We start from the raw sequence: 18,988 nt of genomic DNA, 5'->3' as shown, positions 1-18,988 counted from the left end.
TTTGCATTCTCCCCCTTTACGAAACGAATTATTTTATATTTTTATTACTTAATGGCATAAGTCAATCATAAGCAAATCTTTAGATTTTTTTTATATACTCATATATAAGCTAATCTTTTGATTTACTCCAACATACGTGCAACATAAACGCGCAGTATAACTCATGCATCAACAGAAAAATAAATAAAGAACAATAAAAATATAAAGAAAAAAAAACAAACGTTTTCTGCTTCATCAATAACCCGGTTATACACATAAATAACGCAGAAGATGTGATTTTAAACCTCAACACATTCATCATTTCCAAAGACAAGATGGTAGAGCCACCAAATGATTTTTTTTTTATTTTATATGACTTTATTAACATTATATAATCATAAAAATATTTAAATAATAATAAAAAAATACAAATATGCCAGGAAATAAACAAAATACCCCATAAGGGAATATTGGTATAAAAAAAGAAGAAAAACAAAAAGCTTTCTCACACCTTGTTTCAAGCAAATCTTTATGGTCCTTCGTTTCTGCTAATAATGCTTGGGCTTGTAGCCAGTTACTTATTTATACTCAAACTCCAATAAACCATAAAAATTTATATAAAAATAAGATAAATAAATACATAAAATGGTTAAATGCATTTCACTCATTCATTTTATGCCATTGTAAATGTCAATGTGTTTTAAGAATGGTAGAGCAACAGAATTGTCATATGTGGAGGTATATAACCATGTGCGTCTGTCTGTCTGTATGATGGTGACATATCAAGACAAAATGACAAGCATTAAACCAGGATATTTGTCTTGCTTTTAAGCAAATACTCTACAACTTGTCAATAAAGGCAATAAAAGAAAATATGGTAAAAAGAAGATGGTCCTTCGAATATTTTAATAGTCTTTTCAAATTTGGTCCTTCGAACTTTAAACGATATTGCGTAATAATATAACTTTTAATATAGTTATTAAAACTTCTAAATTGTTAAAATCCTTTGAAGAAATTAAGCAGTAAAGCTAACATTTCTTGTATTGTTACTTTGTAAAGCAACTAAAAATGGTCCTACGAACCTTAACAACAATGTGACAAAATTTTTGTTTGCTATACCTTTACTCAATTATAGTGCTATAATAATGTCGGTTTGTATAACTTTCATTTAATTCTTTATTTGTATTTGTTTATACATTACAAAGCCATAAAGTATAAAAACGACATGAAGTGAGTCCAACAACGGCCACATCCTTTCGGGTTTGGTTTGTGTGTGTTCGAAAATTTTATAACCTCATACCATAATTTAACAAACCAACACAATAACAACACAACAATATATCTCCACAATACACACTCCACAGCATAACACACATAAATTTCTGTGGTATTAAAAACGTAAAAGGATTATATTTAATATATTACCAAACCAATTCCGAAACGTAGCGAAACAAGCCATTCAAATCATGTACCTACCAGCCAGTCAAATAACCAAAATAACCAACACAACCAAATTGCACAATATGTTGTGATGTGATATCAAGATATGATGTGATGTAAACCAACAAAAATAAATAATAAAAATACGATATTACAGACATTTTGAGTCTATATATGCTGGGTGAAATAACAAAAAATATACATTTTATATGACTAAATTCAAAATTATGTTTCAGCATCTAGACATATAAACAAATTATTTTATGCGATTTAACATAAATTCTTTTAACTCTCACTCATATATAAACACATGTGCATGTGAATTCATATTCCAAGTGTGTAATTCTTAGAAAAGGATATGACATCCTTTTTAACTGTTGCTAATACTTCACAGATTTTACAGTTAAACATATTGCATTAACGACTACAGCATACTTTTTTCTTGTCATTTAAATACATATACTAATAATTTACGAGTATAAATGGGGGTGTCAGAGATGGAAAATGTTCAAAAGGAACTACAATGGAAGCTCAAATTGGGACTACATGAAGAACTACGATTGACGGGCAAATTGGACTACATAAAGAACTTCAATTGAAGAACAAAATGATCTAAATTTAGAAATACAATTGAAGCCCAAATTGGACCAAATAAAGAACAACGAATGAAGCTCAAATTGGACTAAATAAGGAACTAAAATTGAAGCTCAAATTGGACTACATAAGAAGCTAAGATTAAAGAACTACGATTGAAGCGGAAATTGGAATAGATAAAGCACTACGATTGAAGCTCAAATTAAGCTAAATAAATAACTACGATTGAAGCTCAAATTGGACTAAATAAAGAACCACGTTTGATGCTCAAATTGGACTGAATAACGAAATAGGATTGCAGCAATAAAGAACAACGATTGAAGCTCAAACTGGACTGAATAAGGAACTATGATCGAAGCTCGAATTAGAATAAATAAAGTACTACCATTGAAGCTCAAATTAAACTAAATAAAGCACTACGATTGAAGTTCAAATTAAACTAAATAAAGAACCATGATTGAAGCTCAAGTTGGACTGAATAACGAAATAGGATTGCAGCACAAATTGGACTAAATAAAGAACAACGATTGAAGCTCAAACTGGACCGAATAAGGAACTATGATTGAAGCTCGTATAAGAATAAATAAAGAACTACGATTGAAGCTCAAATTGGACTAAATAAAAAACCACGATTGAAGTTCAAATTGGACTAAATAAAGAACTACGATTGGGGCTCAAATTGGACTAGGTAAAGAACTACGATTGATGTTCATATTGGACTACATAAAAATTTAGATTGAAGCTCAAATTGGACTAGATAAGAAGCTAAGATTAATGCTTTATTGGACTAACTAAAGAACTACGATTGAATCTCAATTAAACCAAATAAAGAACTACGATTGAAGCTCAAATTGGACTGAATAAAGAACCAAGTTTGAGCTCAAATTGGACTGAATAACGAAATAGGATTGCAGCCCAAATTGGACTAAATAAAGACCAACGATTGAAGCTCAAACTGGACTGAATAAGGAACTATGATTGAAGCTCGAATTAGAATAAATAAATTACTACGACTGAAGCACTAAATAAAGAACCACGATTGAAGTTCAAATTGGACTACATAAAAATAAAGATTGAAGATCAAATTGGACTACACGAGAAGCTAAGATTAATGCTTTATTGGACTATTTAAAGAACTACGATTGAAGCTCAAATTAAACTAAATAAATAACTACTTTTGAAGCTCAAATTCGACTAAATAAAGAACTACGATTGAAGCTCAAATTAAACTAAATAAATAACTACTTTTGAAGCTCAAATTCGACTAAATAAAGAACTACGATTGAAGCTCAAATTAAACTAAATAAATAACTACTTTTGAAGCTCAAATTCGACTAAATAAAGAACTACGATTGAAACTTAATTTGGAATAAATAAAGAACTACGATTGAAGCTCAATTTGGACTAACTAAAGAACTCCGATTGAAGCTCAAATTGGACTAAATAAAGAACCATGATTGAAGCTCAAATTGGACTGAATAACGAAATAGGATTGCAGGCCAAATTGGACCAAATAAAGAACAACGAATGAAGCTCAAACTGGACTGAATAAGGAACTATGATTGAAGCTCGAATTAGAATAAATAAATTACTACGACTGAAGCACTAAATAAAGAACCACGATTGAAGTTCAAATTGGACTACATAAAAATAAAGATTGAAGCTCAAATTGGACTACACGAGAAGCTAAGATTAATGCTTTATTGGACTATTTAAAGAACTACGATTGAAGCTCAAATTAAACTAAATAAATAACTACTTTTGAAGCTCAAATTCGACTAAATAAAGAACTACGATTGAAGCTCAAATTAAACTAAATAAATAACTACTTTTGAAGCTCAAATTCGACTAAATAAAGAACTAGGATTGAAGTTCAAATTGGACTAAAAATTAAACAAAGAACTAAATAAAGAACTACGATTGAAGCTTAGTTTGGAATAAATAAAGAAACACAATTGAAGCTCAAATTGGACTAAATAAAGAACCACGATTGAAGTTCAAATTGGACTACATAAAAATTAAGATGGAAGCTCAAATTGGACTAAATAAGAAGCTAAGATTATTGCTTTATTGGACTATGTAAAGAACTACGATTGAAGCTCAAATTAAACTAAATAAAGCACTACGATTGGAACTCAAATTGAACTAAATAAAGAACAACGAATGCAGATCAAATTATCAGATTGTGGACCGACACTAATCAACTGCCACTTGTAATAGAAATGAAGTAGCGCAAGTGGAACTAGCACGTAGACCATCTAACGACATTGACTGGAATAGTCAGGGTAAACGTATAACTGGAAGACCATTGCACACATGGAGGTGACAAATTGATAGCGAAGCTGCTGCCAAGGACATATGCTCTTTATAGGAACGACGGGAATGTATGTATATATGTAATGAACCTCAAATTGGACTATACTAAGAACTCATATTTATGCTGAAATTGGACTATTTAAAGCACTAAGATTGGAGCTGAAATTGGCCTATTCAAAGACCTCATATTGAAGGTGAAGTTGGATAATTCAAAGTTCAACATTAGAAGCTGAATTGGAGTATTTGAGGAACTACGATTGAAGCTCAACTTGCAAGATAATGAACAATGACTAAAGCTCTATTTGGACAATAGGAACTAAGATTGAAGCTCTACATATAGAACTTTGATAGAAGCTCAAATTGGAATATATTGTTACGTTTTAACCTTTTCAAAACGTTGGTTTATTTCCTTTAAATAAACCCGATACTTTTGATTGCAAATAAAAGCCGTTTAGTAGTTTGAAAATTGTAACAACTCTTTATTTATTTAAAATGTACAACAACAGAATTAAATAGTCACTCAATGTTTTATTTTATACACGTTTATAAATTCTCAGAAATACATACACACTTTATAATGTACACGAATTCACTTGAAAAACACAACACTCAATTGATGTTTATTCGAAAAGCGTCTCCGATAAACTCACTAACAACTGCAACCTCTGCCGCTATTTATAACACTGCCATCTGCACTCTTTAACTGTCTGGAGGTTTCTAATATATACGCCATCTGTGGTGTACTTTCTACAATGTTCTTTAACTGAATATTCGAATTCGAATATACGGTCGCAGCAAACAGCGTTGTCAACTTACGATCAATGTTCAACTGAAAGCTTTTATTCAATGTTAATAATGCCCACAGATATGTTACAGTTTGCTATTACAGCACTGTTATTTGAAAGCATTAGGCTACTTTTAAATCAGTCATTAAAATCGTTATATTTGAATTCAAGTACAATTTCGTAACAATATAAATGTCTATATATTGGCTGTATGACTTAAAAATGCGGAATTTTTTAAAATGTATAGCTTTTATTTTGAATTGACTAGAATAGATAAGATTACCTTAGCGCCATGTATATTTTGCTTTGGTATCAATTCGGCTCGTTGGCCGGGCTTCACGTACGATATCTTACTCTTTGGGTTATTTTAATGGATCCATTTTTCATCACAAGTTATTGAGCATAAAGTAGACTATAGTATAATTCACGCGATTGAAACGCATGTAAATCACTTATAGAGGACCTATACTAATCACCAAACCGAGTGATTGAACGACTAGGAAATGGAACATGCTGTAATTGAGCTGTTTCAATCGACACTTGTTGTTTCTATATGGAACCAAACGGATTATGTGATGAAAGAATATATGTATATGACTCATCCTCGTCAAGGAAATAGTCACCAAATAATATCTGCCAAAATGGCAGACATTGACGGAACAGTAGTTGTTGAACCTTAGCAAAATAACAATATGCCGATCACAATCAGTTAATCATTAGAGGTCAAAGTTCAATTCTACCCTTAAATTTAAATACAATTTTTCAATCTAAAAATAGATTTCCTTTACCTTCTCCACATCTTAATTATCCATCTCTGTTGCGAATATCCATCATCTTTCTTCCTCCCTCATAACAGTTATACTCTATTACCATTATCGTAATTTGTAGATGTGTTTTTTAAGTACGTCTGATGTTTGAATTTAAGTGATATATGCCAATTTCGTTATTATTATTATTATATTTCTTATTTTTGCTGTCTTATTCTTATTGCTTATTATTATATTATATTTTATGAGACTTTTATGTATTTATGAACAATCTATTTATGTGGGGAAATGTTTTTAGATTTATTTCTGAAAGGGGAGGAGGAACTAAATCAAGGCTATTAAATTATTATGATTTAAATATGAGATTTAATATAGATTATTAATATTTTTAGATCTTATAGAAATGGTTTAATCTTATGACCAATTATATTGTCTTTCGAACGGCGACGAAAATTGTTTAGAGTTTAAATTTTTTTTAACTAAACCGATTGCTTTGCGAAACCTTAATGTGTTTATATCTCATGTTGGTGATGACTGTCTTCGAGCAAATTAGAAATTAGAAGTTTGGATAAGGCTTGGTGTCGATTTGACTGGTTGGGGCTTCACATACGATCTCTTACGCTTCGGCTATCGTAATGGATAAATTTTTAATCGCTGGTAATGATTCGGTGCAAAAATTATTGTCTTTTATAGCGTTCAAGCAGCATTTCAGACATACAAAATCTCTCAGGTCTCTCAGCTTCAATTCGTATGGTACCCAATTTTCTTGCTTTTGGATGAATCCTGCTGCTTGCAAACGTTTTGAAATTGCAGCTTGAGTAGCTCCCAATGATTTTGCAAGCTATTATTGAGTTTTATAACAATCTTCATGGAGTAATGCCTCCAATTCTTTGTCTTCAAACTTTTTTGACTTGTCTGGGGGCGATCTTTGTCTTCCATGTAAAAATTACTACTTCTGGTGCTTCGAACGGCCACAAAAATTGTTTACACTTGGGAGTGCTTATTAACACGATTACTTAGCTAAACCAAAATTTTTCTATTTTTGTACCCTTCACCTTCGTGAGAAGGGTATATATAAGTTTGTCATTTCGTTTGTAATTTCTACATTTTTCATTTCCGACCCTATAAAGTATATATATTCTGGATCCTTATAGATAGCGGAGTCGATTAAGCCATGTCTGTCTGTCTGTCAGTCTGTCTGTTGAGATTAATTTTCAGATATTTTCGGAATCAAAATCATCAATAGTTCTGTCAGTCATGCTTTCGAGAAGTTTGCTATTTAAAATCAGCAAAATCGGTCCACAAATGGCTGAGATATAGGGAAAAAAAACCAGGACAACCTCAATTTTAGACCTATTTTTGACCTATATCTGAATTACTAAGTCATTAATATAGACAATTTGGATATCTAATGATAGATATTTCAAAGATTATTTGCAACGACGTATATAAGACCATATTCAGTTGGACCTACAATGGGTCAAAATCGGCAAAAATATTTTTTAACCCGAATTTTTTTTTTTTCACAAAAAAAAAAAATTTAGAAGCATAAAATTTTTTTTTAAAATTTAATAAAGAAAATTTAAAAATTTAAAAAAAAAAAATTTTAACAATAAATGAAAAAAAACAACATTGGAAAAAAAATTAATTTTGTTTACCAAAACATATTTAAAATTTGTATTTTGAAGTATAATTTGGTGAAGGGTATATAAGATTCGGCACAGCCGAATATAGCTCTCTTAAGCTACGTTTCTGCATACACCATAATCGGCACCGAAAACGAAATTCAATACATTTGCACCAAAAAAATGTTCTGAAACGAACTTTACTTGTTCATGTTGGAGATGACTGTGTACTTACGAGCAAATGTTCTTCGAATTTGGCCAAGTTTGGATAGGACTGAGGCAGGCTATCATCGAATGGATTCAACTTTGACATACTGAACTTCTATGACACCAATCGTAGATCGTTCTATTCTTTATATACAGTGGTTGACAAACAATGGAAACTTTTCCAGATATTTCATTAGTGGCCTAAAATCTGAAATTTTTTTTTTAAAATTTTAACATTGTTGGATTGTAACCACTCGGTTACAACCCTAGAGGTGTGTTTCGGGTCGTTGTCGTATTGGAATCTCCAAACTAAGGGCATATTTTCCTCAGCGTATGGATACATAACATCGTTTAATATGGTTCTGTATCCTATACCTGTCATGGTATCTTTTATAATATGAATTGGGCCCATACATTGCCCTGAAAAACATCTCTATACCATAATATTGCCACCGCCAAACTTTACAGTCTTATTTGTATACTTTGCATCTAATATTTTTCCCTTTGGTCGTCTTACAAATGTTCTCCCATCACTGCCTCTTAAATTGTATTTGGATTCGTCGGAAAAGAGGACAGTATTCCATTTCTGTATCGACCAGTTTAAATGATCCCTGGCAAATTGTAGACGAGCAGAACGGTTCTTTTTAGAAATGAGTGGTTTTTTCACAAGACGATAGCAACCAGCCTCATTTGCCCTGCGACAAACTGTTCGGGTACTTATTTCTAATTTTAGGCTATTAACAACCTCTCGAGGAGTTATTTTTGGGAATTTCTTGAACTCTCTCGCTATTAAATTATCTTGTCTAGGAGTAGTCTTACGAGGTCTTCCACCTAAATGTTGAGTTTTTACAGAACCTGCTCGAGAGAACTTGAAACTGCTTTTATTTATTTTATTTATTGAATATTTGTCACAGATACTTCCAGCTTTAAAAAAAATAAAATAACTGAAAATATTATTAAAATATCTTTTAAATATTATTTTCGTTTTACACGTCTTTCTTGTAGAAGTTTAAAAGTTTCCATTGTTTTGTCAGTAGCGAAATAGTGAATATTTTTAATTTTGTTCCCTTTTTTCAGAATATAATTAATTATGCTGTTTGTTTTTCAGTTAATTTAGATAAATAAAACTATACAAGTAAAATACAAAAAAAAAAAATTATTTTAAAAAAATATTTAAAATTTTGGGCTACTTATGGAATATTTGGAAAAGTTTCCATTGTTTTGTCAACCACTGTATGACGCCAATCGTAGATTATTTTATTGCTCATCCATGAGCGCAATCTTAGAGCTTTCCAATTGCTTACCTAAGGGCCAATCGTAGCTCTTTCTATTCTCATTCTATGAGATTAATCGTGAATAATTAATTTTATTCTTCGTCTATGACACCAATCGTAGATTATTCTATTCTTAACCTTAAGAGCAATCGAAAATCATTTTGATTCTTCATATATGAGAGTGAAACCAATCGTAGATCTTTCTATTCTTCATCAAGGACACCAATCGTAGATATTTCTTTTTATACCCTGCACCACCATAGTGGGGAGGGTATTATGCGTTTGTGCAGATGTTTGTAACGCCCAAAAATATTAGTCTAACACCTACCTTAAAGTATACCGATCGACTTAGAATCAATTTCGATTAAACGATGTCCGTCCGTCCGTCTGGTCTGCTGGCTGGCTCTCCATGTAAACCTTGTGCGCAGAGTACAGGTCGCAATTTTGAAGATATTTCGATCAAATTTGGTACATATTATTTTTTCTCAAGGAGCAAGCCTATTGAAACCGGCTGAAATCGGTCCATTATTTCACCCAGTCCCCATACAAATGTCCTTCCGAAATTGGACTTTATCGGTCATAAATGTTTAATTTATAAATGTATCCCCATAAATTGCGCTCCAAATAAGTTTAATATATACAAAATTCATGTCACCAAATTTTGTTACCATCGGTCCATAATTAGTCATGGCTCCCATATATGCCCGCTTCCGAAAATCACTTTAATGTGCATAAATCACTTAAAAATGTTGGTATGCTCACAAAATTCAACATAGTAAACTTTCATATAGACATAAATCACACGACCTAATTTCATGGTGATCGGTCCATAATTGGTCATAGCTCCCATATAAGGCCCACTTCCGAAAATCACTCAAAACTATAAATTATTGAAATTTTAAAAGAAAAATGTTTTTGCTCTTTTACTTAGTGTAGGGTATTATATGGTCGTGCTTGACCGACCATACTTTGTTACTTGTTCATATATAGATTGCACTTCTACCTCTGCTATAATCTGCCCAGTTATTATTTGTGATTTTTATCTCTTACATATATTAGAATTTTTATGAGTTTCAATTATTTTTGTCCCCTGGTGGCTATGATAAACTCCTGACTCTAGAAAAATAAAATGTTATTTGCAACATATTTAAAAAATCAGCTTTAATAACCAAAATCAATTTAAATTGTTCATTATTTTCTAAACAAATTTTCAAATATTTACTCAAGGTCAGCTCACCGGTTGCTCTGAGCAAATTTATTTCTCCCTAAAATATGTTTCATTTTAAAAGTTCAATACAATTTCAGTGACTTACACTTTTTCCTACACAAAAACAATACTCTGACAATATTACAAATTCATAAATTTTTATTAACCCTCTCTTTGCTGACACCCTTTTGATGTCAAAGAATTTAGCAATAATTTTGAATGTTTATTGCTGCAACATTTGGTGGCAGAACATAATAGTTCCATTCTCCCCCTTGCTAGTGAAGAGTATGAAAAATAAGTTGTACGAACATTTTTGTTTAAAGCAATATTTATGATTAAGCACTTTTTTTGCTACACAATCCTTTAAATAAAAATCGAAAATAAGAATATCATTTCATCTTTATTAAAAAATCATTTTTTAAATGTTTTTGTTGGCAGCCAAGAAATAAAAATCACTGTGGCCCTGGCTAAACAATTTCATTTGACTCATCTACCACATGTAGCACAATGAAGCAACAACATGCAAAATTATTTTATATTCTTAGATATTTGGGGAAAAAGGACTGGGGTCCTTTGTAATGCGAGCGTTAGAGTTAAGTCTTTATTAAGTTCATATTTTAAATCTTGGTGCGTAGCAGTAGAAAAGAGAGAGCGAGTTTAAAAGTGTGTATTATAAAATATTTTGTAGTAAATACTTCACATATTTTGCCATAAGCAACAGCTGTGACCAACAAATTTGTGACAATGCTAAAATTTTTATCGTTTCACCCAACTAAAGCTACAAAAAAAAAACAGAAGCCAGTAAACAAATTGAACAAAATTAAAGCAATGAATTGGAGAAGAGTGTTGCTCAATATGAGTTACTGAAATATGAGTTTTAGAGCTTATGAATAACGAACAAAAATTGTTGGGGAGTGATGAGTTATTTACTGAAATTCATTTCGTTGCCAATGGAAATGATATGAATTTTAGCAAGACGATAAGAAAAAAAATCCTTTGACTTTGAAACAGTGATTCAGTGTTATATCAGTGGAAAGGGTGATGGGTTTCTTATTCCACAAAAAAGAAATCAATTATTTTAAGCTGGTTGGTGGAACAAATTCGAATTTAACCCTTTAAAGTGGAAAAATGTAGGAATGTTTTAAACTTATATGTTTAGAGGGAAAGAGTAGCAGTAATATAGGGAAAACTAAATAAGCAACACTTGAACTTACTTCTTAAGGTAATTGAGGACTAGTCAAATATTCCGGCTAGAATTGATGTGTTCATAGATCTTTATCTTAATATATTGTTACGTTTTAACCTTTTAAAAATGTTGCTTTATTTCTTTTAAATAAACCGTATTCTTTTAATTGCAAATAAAAGCAGTTTAGTAGTTTAAAGTTTGTAACAATCCTTTATTTATTTAAATTTACAGACCAATTTAAATAGTCACTCTCTTCTAATACACACAGTTATATTACACACTTTAAAAACACACTTTATAATGTCCAAGAATACTCTGGAAATACAGTTATCGGTGGCATCTTCTAGAAGTTTCATGAATTATCTAACGGACAAAACTAGAATGTTCCATTTCTAGAGCTTTCAATAGCCTTAATGTTAGCAGTTTTAACAGTCAATGTTGGCAGCACAGTGCTGCCTATTATCCACTTATGAGAATATATACAAACGTTGGTGGATGTGGAAACCCGTGTTAAAACAGTTAAATTAAAATTGATAAAAATAATATGTGTGTCGAATGTTTCTCACCTTTGTTGTCTTTAAAACTGTTCATGACGAAACTACAGAATTGCCGGTTTTGTCATAGATAATTCCTTTAATCGTTTATATGATGTGAATCTCTTCAAAATTGTATTGTCACTTTTGTTACTCCAATTTTGTTTGAAGACAGGACGTATCCAAAACGATATTCTCTTCGGTTTCTTAAACAATTAAGAGATGAAGAAATTATCATCTTTGTCAACCGAAATATCAGTGTTGACCCCTTCATTCATCATCTCATTCTTACTCCGGTTAGAACCCAACAAGATCGTATCATAATCGTAGTTAACCATCTATAGTCTTTTAATAAACAAAAGACAAAAATCACATTCCGGTTTTATCATAGTTAAAATGGGTATCAGTACACTTCTACAGGACTTCTACAGCACGTATTTTCATGGTTTCCGAATTATTAGCTTCAGTTTAGAAAATTTCTTTCATGGACTACATGAATGGCTAATATTTTTTTGTTACTCTGGTAAGAACGTAAGAAAATCCATTTTCATAGCAGTCTCTCTAAACTTTTCCTGATTGAACAGAAAAGCACATTCACCATAGATCTTGAGTGAATTAAAACTTTGAACCTTTTAAAGCATGTGTTGAATGTAATGATTGGAATTGAAGTTCTGAAGAAAGTCTATCATCCACTAGAGATAATCTATATTTCCAGTTGAAATTGAGATAGTGTATCAAACATAGCCTCCACCATATTCCCTCACAGAAATCTATATAAATATGACGTAGTAGGGCTAAGGATTCCTCAACTCTAGCTTTATATTTAAAAAGACTCTGGTATCGAGGATCATCTCTGGATTGGGGGAATACACCAGAATAATCTTTGAGAACCTAGCAATTGACTGCCAAAATATCAGCTTTTTCAGCAGAATTGTCTTGGTTTGAAACCCATAATGAATTTGGCAATTACATTGACCATGCAAGTATGCAGGATGATCTTAATACATATATCCATAGCAAGCATTCCCTTGTCCTTTACTGAGATGCTTTTAGGATTCAAAATGAAAATCACATTCAATTAATATTCCTTATGAGTTTAAAATATAACATTTTCTCAGCCAGGTGTTGAAGAAGACTTTGTTGATAAAACCAGTATAAGCCAGTATGATTAATTAACCAAATCTTCTAATCGATTCCTTTTTGGATGCCTTCTTTTGATCTCGGCGATGATTATCATATTATTCACTTGTAAAGGCAGTGTCATTGAGTTGCGAATAGATTAAAGCTTTCGCAAACACATAATTTTAACTTCAATTTACGAGTTTTTACTAAACCGATTTCTGTGCATTCTTTGGGTGTTTATTCCTGAATGCTGGTTTCGAGTCCCAACAATTTGTATATCCAGTGCAGCCAAGCATAAGTCTTGTCCATCACATGAATATTTCGATAAATAAATCTGAATTTGAACTCCTACCGAATATACCCAGCAAAAATTTTGTGAATTTTTGTAATGACAACTAGTTATTTCATGCATTATTTTGTAATGAGTGGTGGTTACCCAGCATATTATTTTATTTACTAGAATAAGTACTTATTTTTATACAGGTTGGTAATGAACTTTTGCATTTAGCACAGCAATCTAGTGTGTTTGACTGGAAAACAGGAGGTTAGTGGTTCGCCACCTGTCAAAGCCATTAATTTTTTTGTTCATATCATATTCATTTATATGTTGATGTTAAAACTATTGTTAACTTACAATAAAATAACTCGTACATGGAGCAGTGAGTTAGCAGCTTGACTATCAAACACAAGAAAATAATGTGACTGTTCGACAAGGCAATATTTTTTGTGTTTTTTTTTTATCTTGTTGTGAATTTACTACTTATTTCTTAACTGATTGTAAGTACATTTGTAAGCTTGACCCATGATTTTTTTAAAAATCTCGAACAAAGGTAAGTAGTGTTTCAGTCAAATAATAAAGTAGTTATGCCTTGGCTCCAATATTACTTGCTGGCTTACTAAGTAAATAAAGTTTTTGCTGCGTAACCATCAATCGTAGTTCTTTGAATACTTCAATTTCAGCTTCAATCATATTCTGCTTCGACCGTTGTTCTTTAAATATCAGGTTCAATCGTAGTTCTTTAAATGGTATAATCTTAGTTTTAGTCGTAGTTCTTCGAATAGTACTCCAATTTCAACTTCAATCGTAGTTTTGAATTAATCCAATTTCAGCTTCAATCGTAGTTCTTTGAATAGTCCGATTTCAGCTTCAATATGATTTCTTTGAATAGTCTAATTTTAGCTTCAATCTTAGTTCTTGGAATAATCCAATTTTAGCTTCAATATAAGTTCTTTAAATTGTCCAATTTTAGCTTCAATATAAGTTCTTTAAATTGTCCAATTTCAACTTCAATGCGAATTCTTTGAATAGACCTTCCTCTTCTTCAATTTGAGTACTTTACATAGTTCAATTTAAGCTTCAATCATAGTTCTTTGAAAAGTCCAAATTAAGCTTCAATCGTAGTCAAATTTCAGCTTCAGTATGCGTTCTCTGAATAGTCGAATTTCAGCTTCAATCGTAGTTGGTTGAATAGTACAATTTCAGGTTCAATACGAGTTCTGTGAATAGTCCTATATCTGCTTTAATTTGAGTTCATTACATAGTCCTATTTTAGCTTCAATCTTAGTTCTTTGAATAATCCAATTTCAACGTCAATAGGAGTTCTTGGAATAGTCCAATTTCTTCCTTAATTGTAGATCTATCAACGTTCGCATTTCAGCTTCAATACGAGTTCTCTGAATAGTCAAATTTCAGCTTCAATCATAGTTCTCTGAATAGTCCAATAGTAGAATAGTAGAATAGTCTAATTTCATCTTTAATTGTAGATCTTTCAGCAGTCCAATTTCAGGTTCAGTTTGTGTTCTCTGAATAGTCAAATTTCAGCTTTAATCATAGTTTTTTCAATAGACCAACAGGATTTCTTTGAAAAGTCCAATATTACCTTCAATATAAGTTCTCTGAATAGTCCAATTTCAGCCTTAATATGAGTTGTTTGAATATTCCAATTTCGGCTTCAATCGTAAGTCTTTAAATATTCAAATTTCAGCTTCTTTAATTAGTCCAATTTCAGCTTTAATCATGGTTCTTTGAATAGTCCAATTTCAGCTTCAATAGTAGTTTTTTAAATAGACCAATTTCAGCGTCAGTCATAGTTCTTTGAGCAGGCCACTTTCAGATTCAATCGGAGTTTTTAAATAGTTTGAAGCTATCTGAACTTCTACTGAATAACCACTATTGGTAAGTAGCACCTTTTCTTGGTACTGGAGAAAAGTCACTCTTTAGTCAAGAAATATCCTCCATCCGTTGTTTGTATAATTGATAAATAAATCATTATTAAGAACGTCAGCAAGTATGGATTTTTGTGCATTGACTACCTGATAGTCCTAATTTCAAGTGATCAGCTCATTGCGACGTTTCCGCATACACAGAAAACGAAATTCCATACATTTGCACCGAAATAAAGTTCGTTTCTGAAATCGGCAACGAAAATTGGGAACGATACGGCACCGATCAGTAACGAAAAACCTGTCATTTGGGGCCTGAACGAAACCAACTTCAAGTAGGTTGTTTTCGATGCTGTAGGAACGAAATTATTTTAAACAATTTTTTATTTCAAATTTAAAGAAAATCAAAATGAATAAAAAAATAAATTTTCTTTATTGGAAGAGGAAAAAATAATAGATTTTGCCAAAAATGTGCGACATCCAAAATTAAAAAATATTTTTTTTTCTGTTTTATGCCGCAACGCACCCAACTGAAACGAAAACAATTCAGAAACGAGACGGTGACGAACACCAACGTTTTTCAGTTTTCGTTATCGGCGCTGATTACGGTGTATGCGGAAACCCAGCTTTAAAGAACGTCAAAACGTCAAGTGTTTAGATAGGACTTTCTGTATGGTGCTCTATTTTATAAGTTTTTGTTGGTACGTGAAATACGCCACTCTGTATTCTAGAAATATCCAACAAGCAAATTGATAAATAAATCTTTAGTAGGAACAAAAACCAATTCTGGATGGCCTTAATGAATGTTCGTGCCTATAGTTCCTGATAATTCTAATTTTGAGAGGTCATTTCATTCTCAAATTACTGTTCCCAGTCATGACCAGAAATATATAAAAATCAATCGGAACACCAAACGATAAGGATTTGACGCAAGTGATTTTGAACATCTCTTCTATATAAGAGAAGAGAAAAGCAATATGTTGGGAGGGTTTGATTGCTTCCGCTTTGAAAGAGCATGAAGCTGAGATCATTGAGATCCTTTCTTTTATACAAAGATCTCAGATTCGCTGTGCAATCCGAATTTCTCGCCAATTGAATGATTCGATTATAGACATAGACATTTTTCGTTTCGATTGAGTGTTACAGATGAATTACAATTGATTTTTTATAACTGAATTTTTAATCCACCACTGAAAACATTGGTTAATAGAGCTGAGCTATTTGATTGACGAACCATGACGAATCTTTTTTCTTTGAGCATCCATTTTTCAACCAAAAATTCAACACAATTATAATTAAATTTGATATTCAGTAGCCGTATAATCCTTATAAAGTCCTAAATTTACTTAATTTCTAATTAACTACTTAATTTTCTTAATAAAGTTTTAAGAACTAGAGAAAAATCTATCCCTTAAAAGATAGCAGACACCCTACTTGGAATATAATGGAACCGTAACTGTAGAAAAGGACATTTGTATTGCTTTTCTTCCAATTTTGTGCTTAACTCTGTTGAATAAAATGAAATTATGCTTTGTCAGCTTTTTGCAATAGATTTTAAAGGGTGAGCTTTTTTTTATTTTTTTTGAACAGCAAAAGGAATCTAAAATAAGAAATATCATTGGATATTAATTTTAAGCAAAAATTTTCATAATCAAGTTATCTGATGTTACGAAAAAAAAGGGTTTATTTATTATGCAGAGATATTTTTTTTAATAAATTCTTAAATTTTTTTTTTTGGTTTTTTTCTTGGAGGAAATCAAATAAATAACAGGATTTATGCTTTATACTTAATTCCTTTGACACGCTTTAAATAATGAGGATTTTTTGGAGGGATTTTTGTCTTCAAAGTAAAGAATTTATTAAATTATTTTCTGTTTGTTTGTGAAATATGTAAGGTATTTGTCAAGAGTCTATGTTTGAGAGGTTCTTTTTTTAAATTTGAGTATATTTGCTTTGGTTTATTAAACAATTTGTTGGTAATAAAGCGTTAATAATTTCACACTTTAGTAGAAGACTTTTGAAGTCAGGTATTGCAACATGTGGCCGAGCGTTGTCAAGATGTCGATTTTAGTTATACACCAAATTTTTTAATATCTTTGAAGTTATTTAACACAGTGCTTAAATATTAAGCTTTTCACACATTAACTTTACAGCTTTCCAGTTCATCATGTATTTAACCTCTTTATAATTACTATTTTTTTAAGACTCCAACACACGTTTGTTATTTTTCTATTACTCGAGTATTTTACAGCCAACCCTTTGAGTCATTATTATTTTAAAAAACCAACAAAAAAAGTGATAGATGTACTCTGAAAAAATATCACCAAAATGTACTGATTTTGTTTTTACAATAGGATTAATTTTAATTAAAAAATAAATTTTTATTATTGCTCTTTTCATAGGTTTTAATAACGTTATATTTGTGTATTTTTTGTTTTAAACCATATTTTTTAATCATATTTTTTCTATCTCTCTTTTATTTGCAGGCCAACCAAAACTTTTTTGTGTCCACCTCTATAGAAATTGAATTGAATTTTGGGAACAAAACCAACAAAACGTGAGTTTATTTTAGCTTAAGGTTTATTTTAGTTTGGCAATATAAAACGCCCACCCATTTGTGCTCATAAAAAAAGAAAAACAAAATTTCAGCTTAAACAAAAACAACTACATAACTCGAGGATTGATGGCGTTTTAAAGTTGTTTTAAGCGCCCGCAAAAAGTGATTAAAAAGTATAAAAAATAGACAATATTTAAGTACTTCTTTAATCACACATATATTGGAGTTTGCTTTGTAATGTTTTGTGCCAAAACAGAGGTTTTGTTAATATAGGATTTGGTGAATTGTAAAAGGGTTACATATGTAGGTGTTATGATAATAAAATAATAACAAGTAAGAAAGTATGAAACCCTACACTGAGTAAATGAGCAAAAATCTCTCTTAAATTTTCAATAATTTATTTTCGTGAGTGATTTTCGGAATTGTTCCTTATATGGGAGCTATGACCAATTATGTACCGAGTGTCTAAAATTAGGTCGTGAGATTTATTTCTATATTAAACCTCTTTCTGTTAAATTGTATTTGGATACCAACATTTTTATGTGATCAGTTAAAATGATTTTCGTATGTGGGCCTTATATGAGAGATATTTTAAAAAATTTATCAAATAAAAATTTCTTTAAAATTTGTTTATATAAAAAAGTCTATGAAATTTTTTTAAATTTTTATTCGAATAATAATTTCTATAATTTTTTCTAGAAAATTTATTCGAATAAAACTTATATATACAATTTTTATTCGAATACAAATTTATAACATTTTTATTCGCATCCAATAGAAAATTGTTAATATTAGTTTTTATTCAAAATACAAAGTTAAAATTTTTATTCTAAAAAAAAGTTCAATTGAAAATTTTTTACTCGAATGAAAAATTTCAATAGAAAATTTTTCATATTTTTTATTCTAATGAAAAATTATTTATTGTTTTTTTTTATTTCTATAGAAAGTTTTGAAAATTTTTTATTCGAATGCAAAATTTCTATAAAAAATGTTTCACATTTTTATTCGACTGAAACATTTCTATAGAAAATTTTGAAAAATAAAAATTTCTAAAAAAAAAATTTTTATTCGGATAAAAATTTTTATAAATTTTTTTAAAATTATTATTAGAATAAAAATGTCTATAAAAATTTTTTTAAATTTTAATTCGTATAAAACTTTGTATAGAAAATGTTTAAAATATTTATTCGAATAAAAAATTGTTTAAATTTTTATTCGAATGTTAATTTTCTA

At 30.5% G+C, this 18,988-nt stretch overlaps 1 protein-coding gene across 1 annotated transcript in view; it reads left to right on the top strand.

The window, feature by feature from the left end:
* Nucleotides 1-18,988, top strand: part of Lar (tyrosine-protein phosphatase Lar) — a 739,256-nt gene that overhangs the window by 105,508 nt on the left and 614,760 nt on the right. The window contains exon 2 of the mRNA XM_065500666.1: nt 17,685-17,755. The gene's annotated coding sequence lies outside the window, so the exon portion shown is untranslated. The remainder of the gene's footprint in view (nt 1-17,684; nt 17,756-18,988) is intronic.

Source organism: Calliphora vicina, chromosome 2 (genome assembly GCF_958450345.1).
Source record: "Calliphora vicina chromosome 2, idCalVici1.1, whole genome shotgun sequence".
Lineage (NCBI taxonomy): Eukaryota > Metazoa > Arthropoda > Insecta > Diptera > Calliphoridae > Calliphora > Calliphora vicina.
The sequence above is the reverse complement of the archived record's forward strand: the minus strand, read 5'-3'. Positions and strand labels throughout refer to the sequence as shown.